The sequence below is a fragment of the Lissotriton vulgaris genome, chromosome 1_1, assembly GCF_964263255.1.
Source record: "Lissotriton vulgaris chromosome 1_1, aLisVul1.2, whole genome shotgun sequence".
In the NCBI taxonomy this organism is placed as follows: domain Eukaryota; kingdom Metazoa; phylum Chordata; class Amphibia; order Caudata; family Salamandridae; genus Lissotriton; species Lissotriton vulgaris.
In genome coordinates this window covers 2,102,718,834-2,102,745,041 of record NC_141685.1, presented here as the reverse complement: position 1 = coordinate 2,102,745,041, position 26,208 = coordinate 2,102,718,834, and the positions used below count along the sequence as shown (strand labels likewise).

The window sequence follows — 26,208 nt, the reverse complement described above, 5'->3', positions numbered from 1 at the left end:
AGACAGAGCACAGAATTTGGGGAATGCATATAGTGGCAAGGGAAGCAAGCAGGGTCGGAGAAGTGTCAGAATAAGCAAGCAGAGAGAACAAGGAATATGAGACAGGGCAGGCAAATAGAGGCATGCAGGGAGCAACAGGGCAAGGCGACAGGGGCGGCGAGGTCTGAGGTTCAGAGAAAGAACACATGGGTAGAGGAGTGCCGGAGAAAGCAAGCAGGGCCAGGCCAATAAATCATGGACAGGGCAGGCAAAGAGGGGCATGAAAGCATGGGTAGGATAGACTAACAGAAAGAACGCAGGGACAGGACAAGAAATCTGGGCAGTGAAGCATACAGGGAAAAGAAGAATGCACCCCTGTCTCACACCCCATAATGAACTGATCTGTGTGGTCTTTTTTCCCCGTGGGACACAGTGTATAGATGTTAAGTCATAAGGTAGCCACTTTATAAGAAGTTTTCCATAATGTGCCATAGCTTTAGAGTTGTATACCTAGATAATTTATGGTGTTTTTCTCTTGAAGTAGCACAGGTGGGAGGAGCCTAGTCACTAACCTACAAGGATGTTTAGGTCTGGCTTGACAGTACAACTGTCACCTGACCTTTTAACCTACACCAATATTACTTCAGTTCTTTGCTTTCACACAATTACATATCCATTCCCCTGCTATTTACTTGTAATATTTCACATGAGCATATAACATTCCTATTTGCTAGACCTATTGGCATTGCCAATGCTTTTTATTTTTTTTATACATGCATTACTCCGGCAGTTAGAACTCTTTAGCCAGATGTCAAAAAGCAAATCTTGGGCAAGCTGTAGAGACCCCTTGTCATCAGTTGCAGTGCTCTGGGTCAAACTTATCTCCAAATTTCTGAGAACCTGTGGCTAAACATGCGGAGCCATCCCTATAAGGATTGCACTGAAGAACGTCGCCTATTTGGAAGAAAATCAAACTTCAGAATAAATGTTAGCTGCGGTAAATGATGTTTCTTTGTTATCACCTTGCAGTCTCCAGGTGTATGTGTGTTGCAGGTGCTCACAGGAGAAGCAGTAGTGTAATCACCAATTTCTTTCAGTAATTTAAAACCTTCAATAATACAATGTTTCTGCGTGCCCTCTGGCACCCACATCAATTTGTTGTAAAGTTTTGACTACAAAGTGAACTCATTTATTGGGCGAGCATGGTGTGGGGACAACATTATTAAGCACGTGAAACTTGATAGTCATGCAGCTGGCCCGGCAGTGAAAAGGCCACGCTGTTCCACAAATATCAACTGCCCACCGCCTCGCCTGAATCTCAAGTCTTGGCTGGGACGCCCATGAATTATTTAAAGTGGGCGACATGAAATGTAATGAGAATGCATATGCATGCTTTGCTTGAGCCTGGCACTGCACTGAGCGCTGTGACCGGGCACACGGCGGTCCCCAGACTGCTTCCTGCATTTCCAATGTGAACCTCGACAGCTCTTCCATCAGCCAGAGTGACGCCTCGTCACTGCGCCGGAGCACTGCTGGCCGCCACTAGCGCCCTGACGTCTGTCCAAAGCGAACACACTAACGACCAGAGACACAGCTGACGTCGAGGACCAAAAACAGACAGGATCGCGCGCATAAATCCACTTTTTAGGAACATGGATAAAAGCGCTTCAATGACTCGCCAGGGGTAGTAAGAGTTATATAGATTCAAGAACAATACCATACAATCTCTATAAAAAAAAAAATTAAAAAGCACAATGATTCTTGCCGTACAATTAAAGAAAGCTTATTTTCAACAGAATGCGGACTTCAGTCCGATTACTTATCAGAGGGGTGACATGTTGAGGATGCTGCCACTAGCTAGGGAGCGGTAAACGGCAAGCTCAGAAAGTTGCAAAGGTCCTCGTGGCGCCGCCTGCCCAGGACGGGTCTGGACCCGTGGAATAAATACAACAAGTCAAAACGAAACCTAAGAGCTGCGCGCATGAGCTTCTACCGTAGACAGCTCACGTCGCGCGGCTCTTAGGTTTTGGTTTCCAAGGCGCATGGCAGAGTCGGATTCCGACGCGCGTGACCCAATCCCAAGGCACGCGTCGGAATCCGACTCTGCCATGCTTCTTAATGGTGCGCGCGGCCAGCTCCTGTCTCCAATCCTTGTCGTCTTTTGTCGGCTGAACTGATCACTATAGTTCTCTGGCGAGAACACGCTTGGCGCGTATCTAGCCGAGACCTAAAAAACACGAGAATAGTATCACAAAGGCTGTGTCCCCCACACTTGAAGTGTATAGCTGTAGGAACACATTTACCAGGCAAGAAAATATGTTTTTTTAGATCGCTGCTACATCTTCCTGTGCGAACAACTATCATACCCATTGTTATGGACTTGGTTATAAAACGTCTGGCCATATTGAGACCCTTGTTGTTTTGGGTACGAATATGGACTATAACAGAACTAGCTAGTTAAAAGGAAGAGCTAGAGGAGATCCTAGAGTTCGACAAAAGTAAGACTCTCCAGTGGGTTAAGCATGGTTTGATAAACTTGGGCTAAAGCACTTTTGGGAAACTCCTATTATACTGACAGCAACAGCCAAAAAGACATTTAAAACTGCTTTCTAGGCGTTTATACAGAATAGTGTTTCCCACAATCCAGACACAGGCAGATTAACGTCTCAGTTCCTCCGTGTAAAACCCTCCCAGTTTTGAACATTACCTGGATGAGGTACAGCCCAAGTTGGCAAAAACATTGTATATGAAGTTTCGCTATGGTATACTGCAAATGAATTCAAACACAGCGAAATGGGGTTAAAGGACTGGTGTGACTAATAATGATGACTGCTGTGTCTTATGTCAACCCAACTCACTAGAAAATAAGATACATATCTTACTCTTTTGCCCTCTATATGCCATATTTGAAAACAACAAGGGGACCCAATTAAGTCAGAAGGGACCTTGGGAGTAAACCTATTCAGACAACAATGGTCCCTTAAAGAAGGATATCAAGGGGGGGGGCGTGGCTAGCAGCCAAACATGGCGGCCGCATAGTGTGAGAGCTCCCGAGGGCACTGCGGCCTAATTACCAATCCGGCACACTCATCCATTACACTGCTCACCCGAAGCGGCGATAACCGGGTCTGGGTCCGAAGCGACACCATCCGACCACTGGGGAACCTTAGATCATGTAAAGGATTTACGCAATGGGACTGCATAGGAATCTCCACAGTGGGGGACCTATGGGACAAGGATACAGTGATTGCGTTTCCACAACTCCAGCAGCAGTATGGCCTCAGCCCCACTGAAACGTTTAGATACGTGCAAATTAGACACGCACTGCTCAGGGCGATCCCAGCGGGCACTGACATACCAGAGTCCTCACCGCTAGAGGATAGACTACTGACAGACTTTATGCAACAAAGCGCGACTTCCCTCACATACAAAAAACTGGTCAACAACTTGGAGGACCCTACACTGAAACTAAAAGAAAAATTGGTGGGGGAGATAGGTGAGGCAGATGAATAGGAGTGGAATGAGGCACTAGCTTCCCCGAGAGAGGTGGGCATTTCGGCAAAGTTCAGAATAGTGCAGCTCAAAATTCTACACCGCATCTACTACACTAGGATACTGCTTCACAAAATACATAGGGCACCTCATCCCTTTTGCTTGAGGGGTTGCGGTGAGGAGGGGACACTGTACCATACACTATGGGACTGCCCACACATACAAGAATTCTGGAGGCAAATTATGCGTACAATCTCACAGACGCTTAAGATCTCCATTTTGCCAGAGCCACGCAAATGCCTCTTGAACATCTGGGACCCCAATGACCTAGACAGATATGGACTAATTTGGGCTACACTGGCCATGACGGTGGCTAAGCGAGATATTGCGCAGAAGTGGGGGGTTTCGGAACTGCCTACAGCGAACAGATGGGCTAAAAACATGGACATACTGATGATTACGGAAAGGGCGGTGTATGTGCTTCGGGCTTGCCCCCGGCAAATGGAACAAGGTATGGGCGGCCTGGAATGTCTACAGGGGAGAAATATGTGAACCTTTGCCGGAAGGGGATGACCTGGACTCCGAAGGGGAGGATGAATAAAGGAAGGGGTGGAGGAGGGATACCTCAATGGACCAAGTGGAGTACCGTTCTGTGGCAACTGTGCTGAATGATAACTCAGGGGCATGGAGAATTGCTGTTGGGTAGCGATGAACATGGAAAGGATATCTGAGAGTGATGACTTATGTTTGGTTTTTTGGACTTTAAGTGAAGGGGGTTAAAAGATGGACAGCACACAGCGAAAGTAAATTCAATATACTCCGACGACTGCCATATGGGCATAAGGGACAGAATACACAAGTTATAGTTGGGATAGATTTAGTCACGAATTGAGAATGCGTAATACATGTGGTAGCCTATCGATAAATGAATATTCTAATACAGGACTGAAAGTTTGATTGTACTAAAATATATGCACCATATGCCTTCATGTTAATAAAGATTTTCAAAAAAAAAAAAAGAAGGATATCAAGATAGAATAAATATAGACTCAGTCGTAACTATATTGTTTGGACTTGTCCAGCCTGACAGAGGTCTGGTATTTACTTGCAATTGAATAAGAGGGGATGTTACACAACAATTCACAAAGTTGGGCACAAGCATGTACCCTACTTAACACATGTGCAACATACAGTAAGTGACAAAACTGAAACAAAAGGGCTTTTAGGCAAAAGCTAGAGGTTTGGTGTACCAGTAATTGCACAGTGTCAAGATACACCAAAACATAACAAACACCTTTACATTGAAAGTATACATTAAGTTTTGAGCTTGTATAAGGTGTTATGAAAAGTCGCATCGTTTCGATCCGTTAACTCGATACACGGATCATCATCAGGACATATATATTTTGCCTAACAATTTGAAGCCTCTGATGCCTAGTGGGAAGAGAGGGAAGAAAAGGGAACGGGCAAGGGGATTAGGGATTGCGACAAACAATAAAATACCACAGTCGACGACAGAATATAATGGTGCTAAGACATACTCCATGCACAATCGGTGCAAAATTGCGTTTAAATGCCATTAACACAGTTAGCTTAGTCATAGTGTTTAGAGCGGCATCAAACTTAGTGTGAAGACTTGGGAAGGTAACCTGAGAATATGTAGTCAGCAAGCAGCAATGCATATTAAGGTGGGAAGTTGTTAATCGAGGGCGGCATCTAACTCATACTGTAGAAATAAAACCACATTTCAGATTCCGAGCTGCATTGCAATTAGAAAAGTGTGCTAGAGAGTGACGACGTGAGGAAGGCAGCTCGGATGTGGACGTGGTACATTAAAACAGCGTACGGAGAATCATTGTGATAATCAAGCATGCAAGAACTTGGAAAGTGATGTGGGGACATGATGTGGGAACCCGAGACGGGCGGAAGGCAGTGCTAACGACAATGCCTAGAGTGCTTACCGAATAGGATAGTAGAGCGGTACGCGTTATTTACTGTGAGAGGTTCAGCAACCTCGATGATTGGGGACTCGGCAAGTGGTACCCTGTGAAAAGGAGACGGGTTAAGCAGTAGTCAGAAGGAGTAGCTTAAGGCCGGCCTACGGAGATACGCTTACCTAGTGAGAGCCGAAGTAGGCATCTAACGTCAATGCGGGTGGGTGGGGCAGAGCCTGCACGGTGAAAGGTTGGCTCAGTTGATTCCGATGAGGATGGCCAACGGCATAATGGCCAAAAAGTAAGGGGAGGGAGTCAGAGCTTGGTTAACCAGAAAGCTGTTTTGCCAGGGTTGCGCGAAGGTTGCGGGACTTACTGGGCATGGGAAGTACAGCGGCACAGTCGCTGGGTCTGCGTGGAAAGTCACAGTGTTGGGGCCGGAAGGGATATGTTTAAATAGTCGAGTGATTGGTTGGTGAAGAGGTCCCGTGATAGGAGTGGAGAGCGAAAAGGGACTAAGGGATATGGTGGGATGAGAATGGCAGCCATCTTGGAAGGGTAGCCAAGGATGGAGAGGCAATGGCGGCCATCTAGAAAGGGTAGCCAAGAATGGAAGGAGGTACAATTGGTACAGAAGGTGTAGTGAGCACGGTGATTCGTGACATGGAAAGTTCAGTGACATAATGTCCGCAACTTTGTGAATTGTTGTGTAACATCCCCTCTTATTCAATTGCAAGTAAATACCAGACCTCTGTCCGGCTGGACAAGTCCAAACAATATAGCTACGACTGAGTCTATATTTATTCTATCTTGATATCCTTTCTTTAAGGGACCATTTTTGTCTGAATAACTGTATATGCCATGGCAAGGAAAAAAATTGATTAAACCCATTTGTCGAAACCTGGGAACTAGGTCTTGTTCTGAAGCATTTAGAATACTAATACCTTGCAGAAAAATGTTTTTAGTGTCAGTATTTACTTAATCGCTGTTGGTATATTAAGAGAGAAAAAAGGTCTGACATTTTATGTTTTAATGTGTAGCTGTAATTTCCAACATGTACTTTCTTATTCTTGCACTTTGAAAATGGGTAGTGGTCTGAACGAACTTGCCTCATTTTGTTACATTTTGTCTATATGCACTTTCAAAAGCACCTGCACTTTGGTTGCTGTCATGACTCTTAAACTTATTCTCCTCTGGTTTTACCTATATAGGATTAGAAGTTTAGCATCTTTGTATTACATTTTAATCGTAATATTATCAAAGCAATGTCTTGAATTCTAAATCATGTTTTAAAATCAAACATGTATAAACTGCTTATTGTGTATCTTTTATGGTTTAATAAATCGAAATAAAGATTTAATGAATGAATGAATGAATGAATGATAAGCATCAAAATTACCTGGATTTACTAAGAGAGGAAGATTCCGACTTCTTTCAACCCAAATCCCCCCTAGACAATATTTCAATAGCGAAACTCCCCTCTCTGGTTCACAGTCCTGCCCTTCCAAAGCCTCCACATAAGCTAAAAATACGCCCTCCAATGTTTACCAATCTATCAGTGGCACTCAAGGAGGCAGCACAATTCCTGCCATTATGGTAAACAATGGCAAGAATTTTCAATTCTATTAAGGACACGGAGGCGAGGTTTATGCTTCTCATTTCTTTGCTCTTTTATAACAGCAGCCAATAAAAAACACTATTTATAAACCTACAAATCCCATGAGCACCATGTGCCCCATAACCATAGAGAGTGTCCCTATATAAGGTACAACTGAGCCAACTACTACCTCTTTCTTTGCATGATCTCGGAACCATTAACCATTAAGTCCAACGTCCTTTGAGACAAAAACTCAATCCTGAACTGTGTCCGTGATGGAAAAAGTCCTTCCCGAGAACCAAACATCTCGAAGTCTAACAGGAAAACATCTAATCTCTGGGACGGGTCCCCGCATTTTGAACAACTGGCAAGTAATCGCAGCACTTCGTAGGAGGGAAGACACTCCAAGTAATCCAGCGGAGAAGGAAAACTCCTTACTTGCCATTCGTATCTGTAACAAAGAGAAAAACTCTGTAATAACAGTAACCCCTGAAAATATCGTAAACATCAAATCCCTCAAAACAGGGGGGAATAGTAAAATAATACAGTCAGGATGCAATATCAGCATAACTGTAAAGTCACAACATATGATTCAGAACAATACATAACTCTGGGTGGGACAATCCTCGCCTCCGTGTCCTTAATAGAATTGAAAATTCTTGTCACAAATGTTCGCAAATTTTTAATTCTATGTCAGGATCAGAGGTTCCGATTATGCTTGTTCAAAGCTTAGCCACCACTACGGATACCACATCTAAAATAGGTTTATAGTAGAACGACTTAAAGGTGGACTCTGCCGACCAATCAGCCGCATTCATTATATCGGTTAGACTTACTCCCAGAGAAAATGATTTAGACGCCATCGCCCCCCGTACAGAATGAGCACCTCGTACAGAATGAGCACCAAATTTGGAGACATCAATGCCTGCTTCGCTCATGAGCCAACGCACCCATCTAGATAAGGTGGCTGGGGTCCCCGGGCGAGAAGGTTTTTGTAAAGCAATAAACAGCAGACCATGCATATTAGAACGAAACTCAGCTGTAATCTCCTCATACGCTTTAACACATTGAACCACACATCATTTTGGGTTATCCAGAAAAGCTGGAGAAGACACTGAGGTGGTATTACATTTGGTACGTCTGGAGACAATAAAAGTGACCCCTGCAGGTGAGAAACAACGGTTTGCCAAATCCAAAACCAGGATATCAGATACTCTCTTGCAAGAGACCAAGCAGAACAACATAGCCAGCTTGGCGGAAAGCTGTTTCCGTGAAAGGTAATTATTAGCGGGCCAGTTTTCTAGGAATCGTAGTACAACCGCGACGTCCCATAGGAACGAATTTGTTGGGCACGGTAGCTTAACCATTCAAATACCCCTAAGCAATTAGCAAACCAAGGGATGTTCACCCACTGGTTTGCCATTCAGCTGAACATGCCCATCCGAGATAGCAGACCGAAAGTTATTGACCGTCTGTACGCGAGGCCAGATGAAGCCAGGTAGGCTAAGTAATTCATGACCATGGAGACATTTGCTGTAGTGGCATCGATGTCCCTTTGAGCACACCATTTGTTCCATGCTGATGAATACCGCTTGTGGGTGTTAGCAGACCAAACCTGTTTAATGAAGTCCTGAGAGTCTCTCGAAAGACCTGGGATCTTCCAACTATCCCTGAAACTCGCCATGACACCAGAGGGAGTTGCCCTGCTTCTACCAAGGAATGAAGAGCCTTCTGAGGGTCCAGGTTCCATCTCTGTGGAAGGAGAATTGGCGCAGCACAAGACATTTCCAGGATTATCGGGAACCAAGCTTGTGCCCTCCACAATGGTGTGACTAGAATAAGCTTCGCTTGCTGGCGTCTGGTTTGAGCCAGAACTCTGGGTATCTCACAAATGGCGGGAAGGCATAGCAAAGGGCAGGAGGCCAGGTCTGAAGAAACGCGTCGGAGGCAATCGCCTCTGGATCCGGATGCTAACTGTAAAAGTCTAGGTGTTCTTTGTTCAGACGTGATGCAAGCAAATCTAACTGGCAAGGACCCCATAATTAATTCAGAAAACGGAAAACTCAGGGGTGAAGCCGCCAATCACTGAAATCTCGCAGGTAATGAGCGTGCCAATCTGCTACCTCGTCGCTGCGTCCTGGGAGATATTCCGCCACGACTGATATTCTGTAGTGCAGACAATAATGCCAAAAGTCCTTGGCGACTTCTGCAAAGAATTCGGAACCTCGTTCCCCCCAGCTTTTTCACGTATCGGACCGCCGATACATTGTCCATTCGCAAGAGGATGCAGCAATCCTTCTTCTGAGAGGAGAGGCTGCGAATAGCGAACAAACCTGTCAGAAATTCCAGGCAATTGATGTGTAGGGAGAGCTCTTCCTGAGACCATCGACCACCTGTCGAAATCGGACAGCAGCGGGCTCCCAGCCCCAGCGGCTGGCGTCGATTCAATCACTACCTCGGGACTGGATCCGAATATGCTCTGCCATTCCAAGTTTAACCACCACAACATTTCCAACCTTGCTTTCTCGGAAAGAGGAATACGTTCAGCATATCCGAGGAATTTGCGGAGATGTTGAATCTTTACGCGTTGGAGGCCCCGGGAAAATAGCTTGGATCGAAGAGGCTAGAAGACCCACCACTCAGGCTATCGACCTAAAGGATAAATCTGCCTGTTCACAATAAACCTCAAGTCTTTCTTGATTGCTCTGATCTTTTGTGTGGGAAAGAGAAGCTAGCAGCTCTGAGAATCGACCTAAAAACCCAGAAATTCTATAGATTGTGTGGGAGACAGAATGGACTTCTGAGGGTTCACCACGAAACCCAGGCTCTAAAGCAAATTGATAGACGACTCCAGGTGCGTGGTCACCAATTGGGGGCAGTGAGCCATGATAATGATGTTGTCCAGGTAGACGATCATTCAAACCCTGCGCGCTCTCAAGGATTCCATTACCAGACAAAGAAGTTTTGTGAAGCAACTTGGTGCTGACGAAAGTCCGAAGGGGGAACCTTGATTATATCCTCGGCCGAATGACCACCCTCGATTTCGTCTGGCCCTGGTGAAAACCGTCTGGAAAGTGCGTCTAAGTCGCTCTTGCGCTTTTATCCAGGCCACTCAAAGTGGCAATAAATGTAGTCAGTTCTTTCAAGAATGGCTGGCCAAAAAGGAGACCATGGGCCACAGGCTGACAATTCCGCTAGTTTGGGGTCCAGCTTGAAGAGGATAGACAGTCTCCTCTCACTGGACATGGCGCAGTTGTCGTTGCCCAGCTGACATACTGCCTGTTGCGCCCATCCGATGAGCTCATCTGGATCTATTGGAGCCCCGGATTCTTTGGTGTGTAACTCCATCTCCAGAATTTTGGTCAGAGGCCCTGACAGATCTAGTAATTTATCCTGGCATGACCGCCAGGCACGGTCTATGCCCTTCTTGGGGTCCTTCGAATATTTCTTTAAATAAGTTAGCATCGTGGGAACCACCTCGGGGGTATCCACAACCCGTTCTGCTAAATCCGGTCTCGGGCATTCCGACTGAAGTCGTGCCCTGCCATCCTTATCAAAGGGACGTCAGAGGTGCGATTGAACATAATCCGCCACCTCCTTCGGCGGGAGCCATGCTGTGGAAATATGTAATATTTTACTTAGCATAAGCGACAGCCATTTTGGCTGTGGTGTCCATTTAGTTTCCTTCGTAATTCTTCTATCCTCTGCTGCTCGTCTTTTTCACTCTGCTTGTGTTATCTATTTTAGTTGACTTTCTGACTCAGCTAAAGCAATGTACGTGTTGGGGGTTTGTAGCTGCTAGTGCACCTGGTCTCAGATCTCATATGTTAACTGTCGACCCTTTACTGCTCATAATACTAACAAAATAATGGTGGTCTCTTAATATTCATCTGAGTCAGAAGTATAATATGTATACTGCTATATCGACGGTCTGTCTCTAGTCAGAACAGTAGAAAGAACGTGAAGAGCATGGCACTGTGGTGGAAGCGGCTACTATCAACACGAGTGAGAGAAGCGTGAGGGAAAAGGGGGATAGATCATGCCCACTCTAGGATGGTTTGGTATCCCATAATTGCACAGAGAAGCGTGCCCAGTGTCATCATCTGGGTTTTACCAAACAACTAGGTCGAGCTCTCTCTTCAACTATCAAGAGAAACACCGACTATAGTTGTATCCTCTTGTGGTTACAAGAAGAAAAAGCAAGATAGGAAAGAACTTTCTTCCAAACTTACAGTGGAAAAGCAGTGCATGTAGTGAAAAAGTGTAAATAAAATAGTTCAAATCAATACTTGTTCAGATGTGAGCCTCACCTCTCTCGGATCCCACTCGAGTGTATATATGTGAGGCCCCGCACTATCCGTCGGTACCTCGGCGCCTAGACTCACGCTGGGGGGGGGTGCAATGATGGGATACCAAACCATCCTAGAGTGGGCATGATCTATCCCCCTTTTCTCTCACACTTCTCTCACTCGTGTTGATAGTAGCCGCTTCCACCACAGTGCCTTGCTCTTCACGTTCTTTTTACTGTTCTGACTAAAGACAGACAGTCGATACAGCAGTATACAAATTATACTTCTGACAGACGAATATTAAGAGACCACCATCTTTTGTTAGTATTATGATTGTTAGATACATGGGGATTTAAATTTGGTTGGTTTATAAATATCTTTCCCTTGGGCCCTTTGTTTGGTGTATTTGATCATTTACTGCTCCCATAAGCATTTCTGCTCCCCCTCCCACTTTTCGGATAAAGTAGTTATTCATCTGCTCTTGTTTGCTGATAGCCATTTCTAAAACGTGTTCTTCCCATTTCGGTCCACATGCTTACATTGCAGAAAACGGGTATAAAAGGGACGATGGTTTGTGAATTCAGTGTACTACCTCCTGCAGCACTTGAGAGTGTTGTGTGGACGTCGTCCCACTCAGGAGTGATTAATAAACTTGTTATTTATTCCAACTCCAGTGCCGATCTCTATTTCGTTGGTCTTTGGACCCGTGGACAAAAGGGTGACCCCTCACCAGTGTGCACACTTTTAGGCACATTTCCATAGTTGGCGCCTGCACGTGGGGCCCCATCGGAGACGCGGCCATCCGAAGGAGTGGACTTGACGGAGGATCGAAATATTACTGAGGATGCGCACTGCAAGAGGACACCCTTGTCTTTCCAGGCCGACATGACTTTTCCTGTTTTCCCGATTTGACCCTCCAGGTGGTGGCCGGTCTTGACTGGGGTTTTCCTTGGCATAAATTTGCCATTAGGTCGAGCAGAGATCGGCAGGTGGGAGTTGGAGACTTCTGTTTGGTAAGGTCGCTGCAGCGGCATTCTTGATTTGTTTGGCGTAGGTCTTTTAGTTTAGATTTATTATTCACTTTTAGCAAAAGTTGAAGGCAGATAATGGGGAGATTTGTCTCCTTTTGGAATATTTGTTTGGAGTAGTAATATTTTACATATATTTGTGAAACATGCCTGTTCTCAGCATACTCCGTAAGTGGTGTTGCTGCTCTTGTGGTACCAAGATTAGTTTTGAATAAAGTCAGCCAGCCCCTCCAGAAGGGACCCTTTACAGGGAGATGTATAGTAAATATGGTATTTCTCCCATAATGTACGGTTCATTGTGGAACAAATACACAAAGAAAGAACTCGACTTATAGTGGCCATTAGATGTAGCGTTAAGAATGAAGAGTCCATAGTTGGATTATAAACACTTCCATTCACATTACTGTGGTAGTCGATATGCTAGCTAGGATATTTTTGTTGGATTCTATTTTTCTGCGCGATTGACATACATCTGCGTGCTTGTGCATGTTGTCTGTATGCTTAGGTGCTTGTATTTGTATGTTCTGTGTGAGTATAAAAGCCTGTATTTGTCTTGCTTGGTTTACATCGGTGCATTTGACCCTTCTTGTTATTGGCTACTTTCTCTGTGTACTGTACAAAATTTAAACCCATTGGGTTTGTTGCTGCTTGGGCTGACTGCTGCCTATTAGGACAGGCTGTACCTAAGTATGCCTGTCATGTTCTCCTTTGGATACTTGGTAGCATTTGAATAATAACTTATTGAGTGTAATTTTGTCTTTGCTAAGCCCTGAAACAGGTGTTACTATCACCTGATGTAATGGTACTCAGTGTTTTTTTATTTGGAAGGATGAAAGTTATGTTCTCCAGGCAGGTAAACTTCAGTTACGTAACTGTTCTTTTTTTACCTACACTATGCTCAGTGATAGAAGCAAGGCTTGCTTAGTATTATGTGTGGTACATGCTCCATAGTGATACATTCAAGCAGCGTGAGATGTATTAATACTCTGCACTTTACGTACTCGGCATTGCCAGTAATTATAGTCATTTACATAGTAGGTGTCTTAGGCGCTCAACAGGAAGCATGATTTGAACACTGGTGGAAAGTGCAAAATACTGCTTGTTTTAAAATACCACCCATCTCATAAGTGAACTTCCCTTGCATCAGGAAAAAAAAAAGAACCAGCAGTAAATGCATAACTGTCAGTCTGACCACAGCATTAAAATAAGATGGTCTAAAACGACAGTATGAAGAATAAAAAATAAGTTCAGCTCTGAGCAAATCTTAAACTGGGTAAAACCATAACGCGGCGCCTATACCTGAAGAGTGGTCTAGGTATGGTAACAACACACACTAGTGATGACAAATTTTGCCACAATTCCTGTCACTGCCCTTTTAATTGCTACTATTTAATGTTAGCCTGTGGAATTTTCTGCTGCGGTAAAAAGTTACGACAAAGGTAAAAAAAAAAATATATATATATATATATATATATATATATATATATATATATATATATACACACACATACTTCTTTTACTGCAGAACATTTGAATTTTCACTGTGATATTTCTACCACTAACAGTCATAGCATACTACCGGTTGTAAGAAATACCAATGACTCCAGAATTATCACCATGTTTAGTGGTAATCTCTGAGGAGTAATTATTTAACACTTGTAGCATTTCTACGGACTAAGGGCCTTGGTAGGTAATACATATAGGACTTATATTTTTTTCAGGACCTTGAAACCGAATTCGCCTATCACATGCAGGAGAGCAGTACTGAGATAGCGCATGTGTGTTGTTTAGCAGTGGTAATGCTTCATTTTCTATTTTTGGTGTTGCATGACTGCGGTTTGTGTTCATACGCTCGAGAGCATCGAATCGCTTGGAAAAATGATGTCACAAGTCTCAAGGATAGTCATTTCACTACTGTGAAAGTGTAAAATAATGTACTGGGGAGATGTTAATTCAGGCACAGGCGACGAGGCGTAAAAAAACTCATTGGCAAATGACTACTCGGGAAGGGGCAGGGCAAAGCCCGGAGATCAGAGAACAGACATAGCTGGCGGCTTTGTTGCTTTCCATAAAGATACACTAAACACCGTCAAAGACACTGCATAGGGTGGGCTCTAGTACAATGTTACACAAAAACTTAGAAAAGAGGCAAGTAGAAAGACATGCTTGATGTCTAGGTTGAATTAGTGCTTTGAAGTAATGGACAAAAGATTCAGACACCCTTTCTGAAAGGGCAGTCCATGAATTAGCCTCACGGTGTCACTAACAAGAAGGGTCGGCAAACGGGCTATGTTTGATCGGATTTTGAAGAGAGGTGGGCTGCTCAATAGTCAATACAGCCGGGCTTTGCACTTTTGAAGCATGGTGGTCAGGACAGCTCAAGCCAGTGCCGCTAAGAACATAGGATGGTAGTGGACGTTACTGCACATGTTGGAATTTTCAGCACCACTTCATTTGCTGCTCGCCATGCAATTTTTTCCCGGTAAATGTAGTCACGGTCAAAGCTGCCATAATTTCATTTGTGAAAATGTGCAATGAACGCATGTACATAGAACTTGGTGTTGTGAGCATCAAGTTCTACATGTCATGCCCCATTTTCGAATTAAAAGCTGTCAACAGGATGTATTTACCACAACTGGTAAAAATACCTCACTCCCATCCGACTCATTTGTAATCAAGGGATAAGTAAATCTTTCTATGCTTGGGGCTCTGATATAATTGCAGCCCTACTTCTATGTTCATACTATGTCTCGTTTTTTTGCTTTACTCCAGACTTCAGGAAATTTAATTTATGGTAGCTAATTAGGGATTATTGCTATTTCTGGTGTAGTTGAATAGACTTCTGCGGCAAGATACTCCTGAGCAATGTGAAGAAGGTACACACCTCCGAGACGTCATCAACTGCTCCTTCAACTCCGCCACCTTCCCGGAAAGCTGGAAACACGCTGAACTCACCTCCCTTCTGAAAAAACCCACAGCGGACCCCACCGAACTCAAAAATTACCGCCCCATATCGCTTCTTCCATTCCCAGCCAAAGTCATCGAGAAAGCTGTCAACAACCAACTCGCCGCCTTCCTCGAAGCCAACAAATCCCTCGACTCCTCACAATCTGGATTCCGAGCAAAACACAGCACTGAGACCGCCCTCATCGCAGCAACAGACGACATTCAAACTCTACTGGACAATGGAGACACAGTCGCCCTCATCCTCCTCGACCTCTCTGCAGCCTTCGACACAGTCTGTCATAGCACCCTTCTACAGCGCCTCAGAAACATCGGAATACAAGGAAAAGCACTCGAATGGATCACCTCGTTCCTCACCGGAAGAACCCAGAGAGTCCGCCTTCCACCATTCAAATCCGAAGCCACTGAAGTCATCTGTGGCGTACCACAAGGATCCTCACTCAGTCCCACCCTCTTCAACGTATACATGAGCCCCCTTGCGGCCATCGCTCGCCAACACAACCTCAACATCATCTCCTACGCAGATGACACTCAACTGATCCTTTCTCTCACCAATGACCCCAGCACCGCCAAAACAAACCTACACGAAGGAATGAAAGAAGTTGCCGAATGGATGAAACAAAGCCGTCTGAAACTGAACTCAGATAAAACAGAAGTCCTCATCTTAGGTACATCCCCCTCTGCATGGGACGACTCTTGGTGGCCGGAAGCCCTTGGAAAAGCACCCATCCCGACAGACCACGCACGGAACCTAGGCGTTATCCTGGACTCTTCACTCTCAATGAACAGACAAGTCAACGCCGTATCCTCATCCTGCTTCAACATTCTTCGCATGCTCAAAAAAACATTTCGCTGGATCCCCACCGCAACCAGAAAAACAGTCACCCATGCTCTGGTCACGAGCCGACTGGACTACGGAAACACCCTCTACGCAGGTACTACCGCTAAACTCCAGAAGAAACTCCAACGAATTCAAAACGCCTCAGCCAGGATCATATTAGACATCCCACGTAACGAACACATCTCTGGCCACCTGAAAGACCTCCACTGGCTACCCATCAATCACAATCGATCACTTTCCGACTGCTAACCCACGCACACAAATCACTCTACGACATCGGCCCAGAATGCCTCAACTCACGACTGTCCTTCTACACCCCCTCCCGACAACTACGTTCTTCCAGCCAAGCCCTCGCCACTGTTCCCCGCATCAACAAGACCACCATGGGAGGCAGATCCTTCTCATACCTGGCAGCTAAAACATGGAACTCACTCCCCACCTACCTTCGCCTTACCCAAAACCACCTAGCTTTTAGAAAGCAACTTAAAACTTGGATATTTGACAAGTAAGCGTCCTCCCCTCCCTAAGCGCCTTGAGACCCTCTGGGTATGTAGTGCGCTATATAAATTCTCTGACTTGACTTGACTTGACTTGTTATTGTTATCATTTCTTGCATCACATAATCACAAAGTCTCTAGAAAGAAAATGCAATTTTGTAGACAGCAGGCTACCTATTTAGATCACCTTCTGTCTAAGGAGGGACGTGCACTCACATCAGATCGCATTCCGACTATTTTAGATACTCCTGTGATCTGTACTCAGAAGGATGTCCGTGCACTGATCGACCTTACTTCTTTTTGTAGGCAGTGGATCCCCAGTTAATCGCACATTATTAAACCTTTGTTTGTCCTTTTGACTAAAGACACTCCAATGCCTTTCCCATGGACTACTGAATGTCACACCAAGCTCTTTGTTCTGCACCAGTATTAGAAACACCAGACTACACTCACTAACAAGAGCATGTGAGCTTAGTACAGACTTACTTGTCAATATTTTTACCGACAGCCAGTACGCATTCGGGGTGGCATACAATGTTGGTCGTTTGTGTGAAGAAAGGGGTTTCCTCACCTCACATGGAACAGAGACGGTGCATGGAAAATTAGTGCATAATCGTCTTACTGCCCTAACCTATCCTAAGAAAGTGGCAATTGTTAAACGTAGTGCACACAAGAAAGTGATTGATAAAATAGGAGCAGGTAATGCATTTGCGGATCACACAGCCCGTGAGTCACAAGCTGAACGTTGGCATGATGCCAGGCAGGAAGTGCTGGACAAGCAACAATCTGCTTCTGCTGATGAACTAGAACAATGGTCTAAGGAGGGAACACTGGATGATGAGGGCTGTTGGAGGAATAAAGATATGACCAAATGGAAGTTACCCATAGCCTACTTATATCCCTTGATTAGCATGGCACATGGGCCAGCACATGTTGGCGCAGCCTCAATAGCAAAACAACTCTTGCAAGTTTGGGATCATCCTAATATTGCCGACACTGCTAAATACCCCATACACGATCTGGCCTTACGCCACATGAAATTGTTTTTGGCAGGCCCATGAATCTTTGGGGGGTTCCTAAGCCTCGCCATATACATGATGTTCCCTACGTGTTGATGAGTGACTATTTGTCCCAGTTAACTGACAGCTTGTCTTCTATTTATCAGCAGGTACGAGAAGCTCTTCCAGACAGGTCGAAAGGTGATGGACACAATTTGCACCCTGGCGACCAAGTGATGACCAAAGTCTTTCAGCGGGTGAAATGCTTGGAACCTCGCTGGCGTGGCCCAGAGCAGGTCCACCTTGCTACCAGAACTGCAGTGCGTGTGACCAACAGGAAGAACTGGGTGCATGTTACACATGGCAAGAAAGTTCTGTTCACCTAGGTAGAAGCTACTGCGCTGAAAGATCACCGTGACATTCTGATTACCGAGAAAGAGCGAGCTGCGTCACCTGAAGGACTTGAGGAAGTCTTCCCGGACCATACGATCCCTGGTACATCTAGATATCTGCTTCGATACAGGAAGAAAGACATTTCATCGCAAAAAGAGACTGTTTGAACCACTGTCCTGGGTAGTTAAAGACTGACTACAAGGTGGGGGTAGCCTTTTAGTGACTACTCTTCTCAAAGTTAGTGAAGAAACAAACACCTGCCCAGGACCTTAGGGCACCATCTGTTGTTTTGCTTGCCGACGAGATGAACATGTCTGAGGAGAAATAGAATGCTGAAAAAATCTGTAGCAAACACACAATGTTTGTTACTGGACTCATTTTGACTGCTGTTATCATTGTTGTGATAATGTGGGTTGTGGCGGAAGTAGCTCCAGCTCGAAAACGTACAGACTGCTACTACTTCTGTCCCCAACGAACATTCTTATTTCACTCTTTCTTATCATGACGAAGCACCGAATGTTATATCTCAATAACACTTTCATACAAATGTTCCATCATACTCATTATGCTGCAAACACTACCAACTGCTGGGCATGTGGAAGGATGCCAGCTCATCAGAAGAAGGGAGGAACAGCTTTCATTCCCTTGTCATTCTCGCATAATGGCTCCTGTAGAGCCTGGTTCGCACTATTGTGGGCCTCTGAATTTGCTAATATTACTCTAGCTGATGTATGAGGACTTAATGCAAAACTTAATAAAGTGTGTTACCCCGATGAGGAAGGGGACCCACAAGCCAAAGGAACTGTATGGGAAATGGAGGAGTATCGCTAAGGAAATTCCTCCACGCGTTATGTTTTCCCCAACACTGGAACAGCCAATGGTAACAGGCCTTCTGTTATCGCTGTTACTAGAGCCCAAGCAAATCTTTGTGTGAGCAGTTTTGGTAGTATCCCAGTGGGAAAAAATGATTGTGCTTCAGTATTTAACATTACTGGAACAAACAATAGCAGTTTTCTATCCTCGCTCAACACTTACTTTATTTGTGGAAGTAAAGGTTACTATCATCTACCTATCGGATGGTCTGGCATTTGCTATGTGTCCTTCTTGCTTCCTCCTGTGTTCTTAGAATCTGCTTCCTATCATAAAGATCAAAAACTGTTTAATGAGATTTTCTTGAACAGATTCAAAAGAACTATGAATAATGATGAAGTGGATCAAAATTACACTGCATTACAGAAATATGTTGACTTTAATTTGGGACTCTTTTTCTTTGTTGGTGCGGCTTTAAATAGTAGGAAGATCAGACGCTTGACCTGTCTAGTAGAAGCTGTGACTAATCAGACAGCAATGGCGCTTGGAAATATTACAGAAAGATTCCAAATTACGAGAATTGTGACTTTGCAATATAGAATGGTGCTAGGCCCTATTCTAGCTGATTGTGGTGGAGCATGTTGTATTATCGGTAGTAGCTGCTGCGTATTCATACCGGACCACGCCCCTTCTGTTCATGTTGTATTATCCAAAATGCATAAAGTAGCTACTGAGATACATCAAGACTCAGTAACATGGAATTGGGCTGGATGGTTCTGGAACATATTTTCTGTATAGGGTCTGAAAATATTGTCGGCCTTATTCATAATTATTGCAATTCTCTTCTCTTGTTGTTAATGTATCCAGTGCGGGCCAATGCTTTGTTCTCTCTGTATTTCCACTTGTACTACTTGTTTGCCATCTAAAACAAATGTCCAAAATATAAATGCTTGTTCAGCAATAGAACGAGATCTCTGAGATAATGTCAATTGATATACATGATGCTTATCGTACCCCTTTAAAAGCATAGGAAAATGTATTAGCTTATGCTAAAGGGTTGTCTGTGGAAATGTGTTATATTTTACTTAGCATAAGCGACAGGCATTTTGGCTGTGGTGTCCATTTAGTTTCCTTCGTAATTCTTCCGTCTTTTGCTGCTCGACTTTTTCACTCTGCTTGTGTTATCTATTTTAGTTGACTTCCTGATTCAGCTAAAGCAATGTATGTGCTGGGGGTTTGTAGCTGCCAGTGCACCTGGTCTCAGATGTTAACTGTCGACCATTTACTGCTGCCATAAGCATTTCTGCTCCCCCCTCCCACTTTGCTGACCAATAGGTTATTCATCTGCCCTTGTTTGCTGATAGCGATTTCTAAAACTTGTTCTTCCGATTTCTGTCCACATGCTTACATTGCAGAAAACCGGTGTAAAAGGGACGATGGATTGTGAATTCAGTGTACTACCTCCTGCAGCAATTGAGAGTGTTGTGTGGACGTTGTCCCACTCATGAGTGATTAATAAACTTATTTATTCCAACTCCAGTGCCAATCTCTATTTTTTTGGTCTTTAAACACGTGGACAAAAGGGTGACCACTTTCAGGCACATTTCCACAATGCGGTGGAATTAGAATGGACTATGTCCTCAGGCTGGAACATGAGGAGCTTAGGCTGTGAGGGGGTATCAATGTGGGGTTACTTCCTGGATTTCTTCACCGGTCTGGGAGCTTCCTCCTGCTCCGAATCCTTTTCTGACGAGGAGTCCCCATTTTCCCCCTGAATGGAGTCCGTAGACTCATACGGCGCAGTGTAGGCGTGGTCATTTGCCAAGGCCCTGGAGAAGCAAGCAAAATCCTCCGAATGAGGGTTGGAATCCTTCTTGCCACTGGGTTTTGGAGGGGCGCTTGCAGCAGGGAGCCACCCCTGCTGAAGCACGTAATTATTTAAATGGCGTTTGAGGGTTGCAATCACTCTCACTAAAGCTGAATTGACTGAGTGTTGCACCTCTGCATCTAAGGCCTCCACGAGGTCCTGCTCCAGTGAACCTATTGGTTCAGACTCAAAATAATCATCCTTGAAAAAGAATTCAGCCATTGTACAAAGAGACGGGTACAGGCCACCAATATGAGTGCAGCTCAGTCTTAAGGAGGAATCATGGGGGAGAGGAACGACTTCAGGTAAGCCAAACAGAAGCAATGAATGTTATGTGGTGGGAGGAGGGCTTATCAACCTCTCTAGACAAATCCTATGCACTATTGTACTGCCTTTAGCGTCCTACAAGCATCGGGCCTCACAGGGGGCTTAAGACAGGCAAATATAATATTTTAAATCCGGAGCGTATTCCCGCTCTGCCAGAAGCACTTAACGCCGTCGGGAAAATGCCTAAAATGGCCACCGTGCATGCGCGGTATAGACCGCCAATCAAAATCAAAAGAGGACTCAGCGTGATCGAGCGACGCGCGTTCCCCGCCCCCGCACTCCCACTCCACCTAGATACTGCCGCAGGCACAACGCGCCCGGCAGGGGAGGCAATGCGCTCCCAAACGGCGAGTGATCCGACACGAGCGGAAGGCAAAAATAAACAAATTATAAATTAGGCAATTTACGTTTAATGGACAAGACACGCTGAGGAAGCGCAAAGCATTACATTCTGCCAGGAAATAAAGCGCAAATCGACAACGAGTAACGCACAGTAAGCACCAAGCACATGCAATCATAAGCCCATGACCAAACCCAAACGCTACCACACAATGATGAGGTTAGTAAGGGAAAGGCACTTAACTGGCTGCGGAACACCAAAGAAAGAGGAAGTGGTCGCCTCAGTTGTACCTTATATAGGGACACTCTCTATGGTTATGGGGCACATGGTGCTCATGGGATTTGTAGTTTTATAAGTAAAGTGTTTTTTTATTGGCTGCTATAATAAAAGAGCAAAGAAATGAGAAGCAAAATCGTAGGCTCCGGTGCTGACATAGAAATTCTACCCACAGTTATTTATTATACAAATAACAGAAAAGAACCCAAGAAAACAAATGAAGTAGTTACTGCCGTTTCACACACTAATAAGCAACCCCTCTGTTATTTATCAAGTCATGCACAAAAAAAATTGAAAATAGTAAAAGTAGTCACTGTAGTCTTGATGTGAAGATGCACAAGAAGCAAGTCTGTGCATGTGACAATTGTACCTGTAACAGCTTACACTGGCTTATTTTAACTGGTGATGACAGTGTCTTGATTAAGCAAATGAGATACTACCCCTGCCTAGTAGCAATTTGGATGCAGCAACGTTGTGGATGCAGCTCCATGTAAGGTTTATGAAGCCAACTAGAACTTTAAATGAATCTCCTCACAAATCAAACCACAGTGCACTAAATTATATCCATTCCTTGGCCGTATATATTACCATCACCGGGACCAAAAGTAATCCACATTTGAGATGCAGCCAATGGAATGCGATCCCCAGATCAAAAAGAGGCAAATCTGTTCGCCAGAACTAAAAATAGGAAAAACCCATGGGGGGATGTCCATGCCTTTACTTTTGCCAATGGGAACCAACAAATCCGGAGAACGTCAATCATGTTGTTGCAAAAGTACATCTCAGATGTAGTTAAGGGCCCATTCGCCACCAGTGTAAAGAACTGAGAGGGCGCCAATGAAGAAGGCTCTGGTGATTGTTGAGAATCAAATCTTTATTTCAGCACAGCATTTGTCTGGAGACTGAGTGACACCAAAAATGTTCTAAGTGCTTTGGGTTTACACTGGTCATCAATTGTCCCCCAAATTTTGTGCGTGGACAACAGCATGCATTAAGTTATACTCAGTGCTTTAAATGGGCCGGTACCTGCACTTCTATGTTTCCATTTCAAGCACTGGTTACACTCTAAATTAATAACTGAGGACTAGTCAGGACGTAAAACTGAGTTGTCCATCTTTGGTAGGTCACATAAAGAAAGCGACCGGTACACAAGTTTAAACAAAAGAAGTGTACTATAAGAAGTGTACTAAGGGGTAGGTGGACACTGTCGTGTTCTCCCTCTGCTTGAAATCCCGACTTCGTCGCCAGTTGTCGTGTTCTCCGCCCCAGGAGACCCGCCAGAGTCAGGTAAGGGTCTTTATATTATTTATTCTTACAGCTGTGATTGCCGATGCTGCTGTTGCCCACATGTGCCTGGTCCTCCTGCCCTCCTTGTTCTGATCCCCTCCCCAGTCCCTTGACCGGTAGTGGTGTCCGGTTCCTGCCCCCTCCCCACCGGTCGGGTACAGGGTCCTACTGCCCCTTTACCCAGGTCACGACAGACACTATGGTCAGTGATTTTATGTCTACCTGGCTATTTTTTGTTACTGAAGCATTGTTAACATATGAGTTAATGACAGGTAGGCTAAAGGACATTCATTCATATTTGAGCTGTCATGCAGTGACAGGCAGCATGTAGCCCAATTACGGCAAACGTTAGCATTCAACAGGCAAAAATGAGACCAAAGGAGTCGCCTGCTAAGACACTGCAATGGCAATATACATTTTTCGGGGCCCCGGTGGGCGACAGCATTTCTTTTCTATGCCCCTTTGACCTACAACGTGCTATCTCAGAACTTACCGGCGTTTTTCCTTTGACAGTTGTCTTTTTTCCAGTTCGCTGATCTCATCGTGGTTGCGAAAGTTGGCTTCGAAATCGTGCGGGGAGAAGAGAATTTAGCAAGCTTATCACGTGAGTTGGCCCGACGCTGGTGCCGGAAACCAGCAGTGTTCGAGCCTCAAGATCGCGTCCACACCCTGTGATTCTGGGCTGATCACTTAATCTCCCAGTGCCTGAATGTGTAATGTAAATATTGTACTGTCGAGTTCGCGCTATAGAAAAGTATGCACACAAAAAACTAAAGCATCTATCCCTTCATCGCTAGACTCTACCTGTGCGTATGTGAGTTCGTGTTGGGTATACACGCAAATAGAAGGTCTTACATGAGCACACGAGATAGATTCTCTGCCTGATAAGCATTTTGTGGTAAGAGCCATTCAAAAGCAGTAAATACATTTTTTATAATAGTGAGTTAGATTATAAAGTGAAATTCATAACGTGCTGAATTAAATACGTTCATAATACTGCGGTACGTTAGTTTGTTCCTGAACACATACAATAAAGATTTTTGGAGCAGTAATACAATTAATACGATTAATTAATGATTTGCCAATTTTATTTAGGCGATTTTTTTAATGTATTGCCATCGTTTGTTCGGTCTCAATGTTTAAACCACAAACTTTGTCTTTCTGCTATGGCGGCCGTGTTTGTGCCAGAAAGATTAGGAGCAGTGCTGCTGCGGCCTAGTCCGTCTTCTGTTTCCTTTGGTAGAGGGTGCCTCCAGTGTGAGCCAAAATATACGCGCCTGCAATTTCTTGCTGTCAGTTTTCACCTGCTCCCGTTTTTGCTATTTTTTGTGCTTCTTTCTTTTAAGTTACTCGTCTTGTTCCGGACTTCTACAGTTGCTGTTACACGCACATGTTAATGTTGGAGTTGTCAGGTAACTTACCTGACAGTCCGGACCTGAGGTAAGTAGTCTTTTGTCTATCCCTCTCAGAAATAGGTAAGCCCCAAAATTCGTAGGGAGTACCGAGTCAGGGATATCTGGCTTGACTCTTAGCCTACGCACGAGCCGAGCCATGAAAAGATGGACATGTATCTGGAACAAACGTCGTATCAAAGTACGATAAAGTATCTCAAATTAAAAATACGTTATTTGTTGAAGGCTTGTGTTTTACTTCAGTGAATTTAGATAATATCAGTCAGTGCTTTGATATATTTAAATAGTAATCTTTTAATACAAACCTTCCCTACCCACTCGATGCCCTGCCACCGCTGCCGAAAGTACTTAAAGAGAAGATACTTTGTCATGTGCACTATTTATGCATTAATTGTTGTGGTGTGTGGAGCAGCTGTATTCATGTATCATATCTGCCAAAGGTTTTAGGTTTCGCCTGCAGACAGCTTTTCTCTGTATGACGTTGGACGACCTAGGTAGACAGTATCGAAAACTTACAGTGGACTTTGTGATGCCTACTGTGAATAGTTTATTTATTCAAGTATTTAAAATTGTTACAATACGTACATACCATACGATCTAACAAACATTGTAGATACAACATTGTAACGTTTTCTAAGTGTGAAAACAATATTGCTAATACTAATAATTTTCTGCAATTCTTTAAATAAATGAAAGTCACGCCTTCAGTGATTTTCGTTATCAAATTGTACCATTCCTTTATTTTAGAGCTGTGTGGGACCATTCAGCCTTCATTTTATTGCCTAAAATATTTATACATTTACCAAATTGTACAAGTTCCTTGGTGGTGTTTGTGGTAAAATAAAATACTAATGCACTTCTGCCAGTATTGATTGCATTTTTTTTAAAACAATGGCTCACGGCATGCCGACATAAATACAGGGCAGCAGGAAAGTATATGTGCCACTGCCGATGTTTCTTTTGCGTAGTTGCAAAACCTACATCTCCTAGTCTGTTTGTAACCTTTTTCAGCCTGCTGTACTCCTGGATTGGAAGGACAATTAATCTTAGACGCATGATTTGGGTTCTGAAATGTCTGCTCATTGCATTTGTTTGGTTTGGCTGTATTTGATCTTTCTCGTATGATTTGCAAATCTATTCAAATCGCCTGCTGGTTTGTAATTTGATTACGTCTGCTTCCCAGGATATTTGGTGCAGATGCTTTTTTAGGTCTCGTGGCGTCCACTGCGCACATGGGCAGTCTCGCTCGCGAGATTTTTATTATTATTATTATTATTATTGTTATGTTTTTTCAAGGGAGATTCACTAGCTGGCTTTAAGCCCCGCCTCTCTTTTCCATTGGCCGGTGATCCAGCGCTCTGATTGGAAAACTGTCTCACCAACGCTACCCATCACCACAATACTCCCCATTAATCATGAATCATTAATAAAGGCCCATAAACCAATGAGACAATTTCTGAGCAGCTGAATCATGTGGCCTAATTGAACATAACTACTTACAAACTATTTACATAACTATATACAACTGCAGTTTATTTATTCTCACCATGGTTTCACACTTATAACATTTTTATTTAGGCCACTAAATGAATCAACTGATGGTAACTAGACCATGAAATAAAGAAGACCAGCTTGTCTTTTCAAATCTAATTTTTATTAACTTTATTCTTCAAAGAAAGAGCATTTTCATTAATAAATCTTTATTTTATTAGCAAATAGGTAAGCAGCATTTTAATAAGGGATGATTTATTAGACTGACACTTTAAAGGCATAATCAGAAAGCATGAATATTAGTAAATAACAATTTCCATTCCCTAAAACTATTTCCCTGTCTGTTCCCACTTCACCTAGAAAGGAAAAATCAATTCAAGTCTGCT

The 26,208-nt window shown here is 44.0% G+C and overlaps 2 protein-coding genes across 3 annotated transcripts in view; one reads left to right on the top strand and one right to left on the bottom strand.

The window, feature by feature from the left end:
• RMND1 (required for meiotic nuclear division 1 homolog) overlaps window positions 1-23,729 on the bottom strand; it is a 372,302-nt gene extending 348,573 nt beyond the window's left edge. Inside the window, exon 1 of the mRNA XM_086921342.1 lies at window positions 23,413-23,729. The gene's annotated coding sequence lies outside the window, so the exon portion shown is untranslated. The remainder of the gene's footprint in view (window positions 1-23,412) is intronic.
• Window positions 23,730-24,144: 415 nt separating this feature from the next.
• Window positions 24,145-26,208, top strand: part of DCPH1 (damage control phosphatase 1) — a 251,403-nt gene continuing 249,339 nt past the window's right edge. Inside the window, exon 1 of one of the 2 annotated variants that reach the window (XM_086921320.1) lies at window positions 24,145-24,359. The gene's annotated coding sequence lies outside the window, so the exon portion shown is untranslated. The remainder of the gene's footprint in view (window positions 24,360-26,208) is intronic. The other variant, XM_086921328.1, reaches the window with a different exon arrangement.